At 45.2% G+C, this 7,608-nt stretch overlaps 1 pseudogene; it reads right to left on the reverse strand.

Moving 5' to 3' along the window:
• Window positions 1-459: 459 nt before the first annotated feature.
• Window positions 460-4,249, reverse strand: LOC148006233 (NEDD4-binding protein 1 pseudogene; annotated as a pseudogene).
• Window positions 4,250-7,608: the final 3,359 nt, after the last annotated feature.

Raw genomic sequence — 7,608 nt, forward strand, 5'->3', positions numbered from 1 at the left:
GGACATTCTCCCTCCCATGTTTGCTTCAGCTGTACCTTTCCTTCCACTCTCTGTTCCACCGAGCCCAGCCAAAGGACGTTCCAAAAACCCTTAAGGTTCTACTTCCGTGAGGCAGCATTCTTCAGTGTCTTTCGGGGAGTACTCATTTCCCCTTGCTGTGGAGCGAGCATCTCATGTTGTATACAGCACATATCCCCTTCCCTTTTTTTTTTTTTTTTTTTTTTTTTTCTATCCCAATGAACCTTACACTGGGTTCCTTCACATTATGGCACTTCCCGCAGTTGGCAGTTCCAACCTCCCACCCAGGGCTCCCGTTGTCCCTGGGCCTTCAGGCCAGCTTGCAGCAAATCACCAGGACGGAGAGGGCACTCAGGTCTCTCAAGTAGGGATGAGCCGTCAGAGTCTGGTCGAACATCAGGTTTTGCTCAGCGTCCGGGAAGCCATTCACAAAGGCCACACTCAGAGCGCTTTTCTCTGCAGAATCCTGGTCCTGGGTGAAGCACCAGGGCTTGCTTGGGCTCCCTGGCTATTGTGGCTCTGGATGGCGTGGCCAAATGTGCGCACATCTGACTGGGCATCGAGTTTTGGAGGCGTGTGTAGAAGAAAGGCCTCCCTTCGAAGAAATTCTTCGAGCCGAGGTCCATGTCTTCCCAGAGGGTCGTCAGGAACCATAAATATGTCCCCCACAAAAGTGTACTGAAGCAGCCTTCTTGCGATAATTTCTCTCCAGGACACGGACTCGGTCACAAACTCTCTCAAGTTGTCATTGGTTACAATGATGCCACCAGTCTTTTCTGCTAAGTGGAGCAGGAACCTGTGGTCATGAGAAGCAATACTCTGCCCAAGGTTCTTCCCGGAAATAGTGACAGCTAATAGCCCAAGCTCCCGGAGCTGGCTTAAGAAGTGCTGTTCTGCGGCATCAGGATGCCGAGTGGTTCTCCAGTGTGGGACAAACACAGTGATGTTTCTGTGGCCGAGCTTCCAAAAATATTCAACTGCAATGGCTATGCCACGGCAACTAAAGAACTTGTTCAGACCATGGGCCATTGCAACATTACTGCCATCTATAACAATAGGCTTCAGATCTTCTCTGGCTGGTTCATTTCTTAAGTCCAGCTGGTATGGTGTTTTCAGAATATCTTGAAATCTTTGATCCCGGGTAATGGAGGAATAGATTTGATCGCAGGGTCGGGCCAATCTTGCATCAGTATGTGAAGTTAAGTGCTGGGGCAGCAGAGCTGGGTCGGTTTGGGGAGTCTTTGGCTTGAGGTGAGGAGAGCTGCAAGAGCGAGGAGGCTCTGCACAGTCCGGCTTCCTATTATTCGGACCTGTAATTCCTGTTTGCTCTTGCAAACCATTTTCAGGCCTCTGTTCCCGGGCCGCTGGGAAAGATAGTGCAGATGGTGAACCTGCCTCAGTAAGGTCCGTAAGAGGGGGTGCTTTATGTTCAATGGGCTGTCTGTCTTCAGCCTCGATTTTATCAGGCACCACAGGTTCACAATTAAGCACTTCCTGTTCTCTTGCTTCCTCTGCCGTTGGTCTTTCAAGCCTTTCTAATATCGTGTCTAGTTTTCCTCCTAGCACACCTATTTCTTGTTGTTGCCCGGCTAGCTTTGCAACCTTTTTTGAGAGAATTTCTAGTTGTAGATGTGTATTTTTCAGTTCTTCTAAGAGGAAATATATGAAGATTGCAACTGTAAATTGGTAGAGGCTTATGCCCGAAATCACACATGCAATCAGTAAAGTCAAGGCTTTCTCAACTATCTTCTGGTACTCTCCAATCTTTACACTTGTGTGTGAGGGATCAGCACTGGAATTTTCCATTGGTAATGCAGTCAAAGTCTGCCTATACAAGGAAAAGTGTCTTTTCTGTTGACTTGGTAAGGCTTACCTTGTCTGAGTCCTCTGATCGGTGCCTTGCTCTGGTCTTAAGTCTCCAGTGGTTCCAGAGTTGCAGAATGTCTCTGGGTCCCCTGCAGGACTTGAGGAAATGATTCTTCCTCTGGAGACAACCTCGGTGAATTTCTCTTCTGGAGCTTTCTCTCAGAGGACCTGTGGGCTGTCTTGCTGGATAATCACTTTGGGTTTGCCTCCCCCGACTCCCCCGATGTAAACCGCCCAAATAAACCAGATGTACCTTTTAATTGCCAGAAGAAATTGTAGTCTCACCGGCTTAATTTTGAATAAGTTCCTTTTCTTCCTGAATTCTGGTAGAATGGTTCAATTCCAACACCTGTCCGAGATGACTGATTCAACCCGGCCTCTCCAACCTTTACAGGGCTTTGCTCAAAATAATTCTGTCTATTGTTCTGATCTTCTGACTTATTCTTAGCCTCTGCTTTGAATGGTCTATGTACACACTCACAACGGAGCTCCAGTGCACTCCAATGAGCTCAGCTAATGCACTCCCAACTGAAGGCAACTCTGCTAATGGATAAAAACTCTCCGTTCTTTTGCTGTGCTTATATAGGAGAGGTGGGTGTATCCAATCTCTGACACACCCTCTGTACTCTGATTGAACATTTTGTCTGCCTTCCAGTAGGATTATCTTGTTTGGGATTAAAGGCGTGTATGAAGGGTGTGTCCAGAAGGATCACGCTGACCTTGCAATTCCCTAGATGGGATCAGGGCAGCCACTTTGCTGGATCAATTTACCTCCTCAATTGGGGCAGAGGTGTTGGCAGTCATTTGTTTATCCTGACTTGTTGCATGCTTTGTTGGCCAAAGACGGTTTATGCCCAACGCACACAGAAATCAAATACAATCCCATCAAATCAATGCTAGACATCTAAATACTAGAGGAAAAAGAAAGAGTTTTATTTGAGTTCTACCCTGCCGCAGACGACAGTGAATGAGTATGCCCACACACTTGACCTCAGCCCACATGGTACAGACCAGCCCCAGGCACACAGAGCCCTGGCTAGCACTGCACAGCAGTGTCTCAGAATATGTGGTAGTAATATGAACCGCCAAAATGGTGTGTTTACCAAAAAGGACTGTTTGTAGTTGAGGTGTTTCTCCGTCATAGCAAACGCTTTTAAACCCTCTGCTTGGACTATAGATATGCTCTTTTCATACAGCTGGGTTAGATGGAGAGACCAGTGTTTGAAAGGGAAGGTATATTTGAAAAGTAGACTGTGTGATAAAGCACAGGAAGGTGTGATGAAGAGGATATGCCTGAATTGTTTGTGTACAGAGAGAAGAGCCTGGCTGCTTAGAAGAAAGCACTGTGGAGGAGTGTCCATGAGAGAAGACACACTTTTCCCAAGAGGGTTTTGTAGGGACTGGTTGATTAGACGTGGAGGAGGTAGGCAGGAAGAAGTCCAAATGACCTAGTGAGTGGAGGAAGAGGAAGAAGAATGAGGAGGAGGAGGAGCACAAGAAGGAGAAGGAGGACAAGGAGGACGAAGAAAAGGAGGAGGCGGAGAAGAAGAATATTTGATCATAATGTCATGTTACAGGGAGGGGCCTTTTCAGCATCAAATCCCCCATCCGTTCGGAGTCTCATCTGTGCTTGCCTACAGATCGCCTTGTGTCTTCCCACTTGTTCCAGTAAGCTCTGAGGCCCAGAGATTTCCCATTACCAATACACGTCTCTCTATCTCCATGATCCCATACCCTGCCTTACGTGATGACCAACTCGGAACCCTCTGTCCATCTACCCTCAAGCTCTATTTTATTTCTCCTTCTGAGAAGGGTTCAATACTTCTCCAACTTTTCTCTGTGTTGTGCGGCTTTGGAGGTTCTTTGTATCCTGTTTACTTTATCTTGTATTTTACAGGTAATATCCGTTACAGGTGAATAGATACCACATAAGTTATTTGTGTCTGTTTGATCTCACTCAAGATCAATTAGAACTACACCTGAATTCTCAACAGAGGCCCTGAAACACAGAAATTGCTGGGCATGTGTTTTACAGACACCATACAATACAACTGCTCACTTACACTAATATACCCAGAAAAACTTTCATTCTCGACTAAGGAAGGAAAGTAGATTCCCATGACCGATTCTAATATAAACTTTGACTCCCACACACAGCCCTACAAAGAAATTAGAAATAAACCTGGAACTGGAGGAGGATTGCTATGTTTGAGAAAACGGGGTAGATAATTTCTCAGCACCAAAAAGAAAAGTGGAAAACAAACACACAAACACAGGCACAACCTCCCACTCCCACACACACACTGCTGCCACAACCAAAACCATCAGCACCACAACAGTTATCCAAGTTACCGACATTAACCATCATTAGTTATTAACATCTTTCAGCATGGAAGGACTCAACTCCAACCTAACAGGCAAAAGATAATACAATGGATGCAAAAGAAATTCTTCAATCTGCTACACACGAGAATCATACCTCAGCAACAAAGGCAGTTGCAGCTTTGGAATAAAGCCCTGAATTTAAAATTCCAAGCAATCTGACACACCCAAAAAGCTGGAGCAGACATGTGAATGTCGAGGAAAATAGAATTTCTACCACGTTGAGTCAAAAGACATGGTGAGGGAGATATTATACCCATCAAAGATAAACCCACCGAGATTACATCTTGATTGTGCTCCAAACACTAGCACACTCAGAACCATAAAAGAAACATTACTCCAGCTTGAATTTTTAGAGAAAACCACACATTAATAGTAGGAGATCTCAGCACCACACCCTATCCAATTATTATAAATTTACAAGAATCTTTTCCTTCTATTCCTTTGCATCTTCACGGATGAAAAACATTCTGTTTGGTTGGTATGCTTGTAGTTTTAAGGAACCCATGCATCCATATCATTGGAAAGTTTAGTCTCACTGAAGGACAGTTCCACCACAGTGTGTAAGAAATGTATTGCTGCTTCAAAATAAGAAGGTAGGAACCATCCCCCATGACCTCAAGCTCTATTGCAGAGCAATAGAGATAAAGAGTGCCCAGTACAAGGAAAGGCAGGAGGATCAAGGGAATAGAATTGAAGACCCGGGAATGAACTCACACACCTAAGGTCACTTGACCCTGACAAAGGAGCTAAAATCACCCAATAGAAAAAAGACCTAATTTTCAAGAAATGGTGCTCTTTCCAGTGGAGATCCCCTTGTGGAGGAATGGAAAATGATACATTCTCATCTCTTGTACAAAGCTCAACACCAAGTAGATCAAAGACCACCATGTAAAACCAGATACACTGAAACTAAAAGAAGAGAATGTGGGTCAGATCCTGGAACTGAGAGGCAAAGGGGAAAGAAAGTCACTTGGTCAGAAGGCAAATAAATGGTTTCTGTTCTAAGGCCAAAAAGGAAAAGAAAAAATTCAAACAAATACCAAATCAAAAAAGAAAGAAAATCCCAAACGATAAAAAATGAAAACATCAACAACAAACCGACAAAAAGAACAAAGCAACAAATGGGACCACATGAATGTGGAAAGATCCTGAGAGTAATATGGCCGTGTAAATAGGGACAAAACAGAGACCAACTGAATGGGGAAAGAAAGATCTTACCAACCCTCCATCCAATAGAAGGCTAATATCTACACTCTACAAAGCTCTCAAAAAGTTAGAATGCAGATAGCAGAGTAAGCCAGATAAAAATGGGGAAATTAAGAAAGAACCTTAAGAAAGAACTGAATGGCCCCGAAGCAATTAAAAAAAGGTTAAACATCCTCAGTACTCAAGTAAATGCAAATACAAACAACCCTGAGATTTTTGTCTCCCAACAGGCAGAGTGGATAAGTTGAAAACTCAGGTGACAACAGATGCTGGGAAGGATGTGGAGACAAAGGAACCGTCCTCCAATCTTGGTGGGACCGCATGCTGGTAGAAGCACTCTGGAAATCAGTCTGGAAGTTCCTCAGAAATGTGGACACAATACTCCCTTAGGACCCAGCAATACTCTTCCTGGGCATATCCCCAAAACTTGCTCCATGAGAGAACAAGGACGCCTTCTCCTCTATGCTCAAAGCACCCTTATTCATACTAGCGAGAAGCTGGAAGGTACCCAGATGTCTTTCAACAGAGGAATGTATGGAGAGAGTGTGGTATGCTTACTCAAGGGAGTACTACTCAACTATTTAAAAGAAGGACTTTATGAAATTAGTAGGCAAACGGTTAGGACTAGAAAATATCATCATGAGTGAGATAACCTAAAAAGCTTCTTCACAGTGTTTCTAAAACTCTTCATCCTCGCTTATGGCCCACCACACATCAGAGAAAGAGAACAAGAAAGGATAATGTGAACATGGACCAGTTTAGAAAGGTTCAATTTTTCCTTTTATTATACTTTAGTCTTACATTTACAGTCCAGTCACCATCCCCATGCCATTCCACACTCATCCCAGAACACCTCCCACCTCCCATGTGTCCAAGGAGCTGTTCCCCAATACCTCTCCCCACCAACCAGACCTCCCCAGTCCCTGAGGCCTCATCTCCCTCGGCTTAGTTGCATCTATTCTATGCGACCTGAAAAGGCAGTCCTCTGGAGTATATGTGTTGGAGGCCTCCTCTCAGAAGATATACGCTGTCTGGTTGGTTGCTTCTTCTCTAAGATCTTGAGGATCCAGGTTAGTTGAGTCTTTTTGGTCTTCCCGAGGGGCCTCCATGCTTCTCGGATACTCCAGCTTCTCCTTAAGACAACCACATTTCTCTCTGGCTTCTGTCCAATGGTTGTGTGAAAGTATCTACAGATGAATTTGTAAGCTGCTGGTTGGGCCTCAGATAATGCCACCATGTGAGGCTCCTCTCTGTAAGCAGACCAATAGTTGTTTCCTTGGAGCAGCCACACCTAGTTTGTCCAGAAAGTGGCAGCTCAGTCCGCCAGCAAACACTTCCGGGATACAGCAGCACTCCAATTTGCTAGAGTCAGGATAGCAATCAAGGACCAGCAGCTGTGGCAAAAACCAGCAGTGGCAGCCAGACCTCAGGTTAAGCATGCTTCAGCAGGAGGAAGACCAGGAGAGGTTCTCAGCTGTGCTTCTCTCAGGGAATGGAAGACCACTGAAGAAGACACGAGACCCTCAACTTCTATTTCTATCCCTCCATATATCACCTGTGCTCAACAGGTCTAGCCTCAGCACATCTGTCAGCTGACATCACTCGGCCAAGCAGTTCAAGCCCACCGAAGCTGCAAGCCCATTCCCAGAAGGTTTTGTTGGACCGTTCTCGGTGGAGTTCAGGAAAAGGTAGCTCAACCAAGCAATGCAAGGAAGACAGATGAGTCCATGCATTTCGTTTGCCTGGATTCTTTCATCAACATCACTCGTCTCTTTTGTTGTTGGCTTTCCCTGGACATTCTCCCTCCCATGTTTGCTTCAGCTGTACCTTTCCTTCCACTCTCTGTTCCACCGAGCCCAGCCAAAGGACGTTCCAAAAACCCTTAAGGTTCTACTTCCGTGAGGCAGCATTCTTCAGTGTCTTTCGGGGAGTACTCATTTCCCCTTGCTGTGGAGCGAGCATCTCATGTTGTATACAGCACATATCCCCTTCCCTTTTTTTTTTTTTTTTTTTTTTTTTCTATCCCAATGAACCTTACACTGGGTTCCTTCACATTATGGCACTTCCCGCAGTTGGCAGTTCCAACCTCCCACCCAGGGCTCCCGTTGTCCCTGGGCCTTCAGGCCAGCTTGC

Source organism: Rattus norvegicus, chromosome 4, assembly GCF_021556685.1.
Source record: "Rattus norvegicus strain SHRSP/BbbUtx chromosome 4, alternate assembly SHRSP_T2T, whole genome shotgun sequence".
Classification (NCBI taxonomy): domain Eukaryota; kingdom Metazoa; phylum Chordata; class Mammalia; order Rodentia; family Muridae; genus Rattus; species Rattus norvegicus.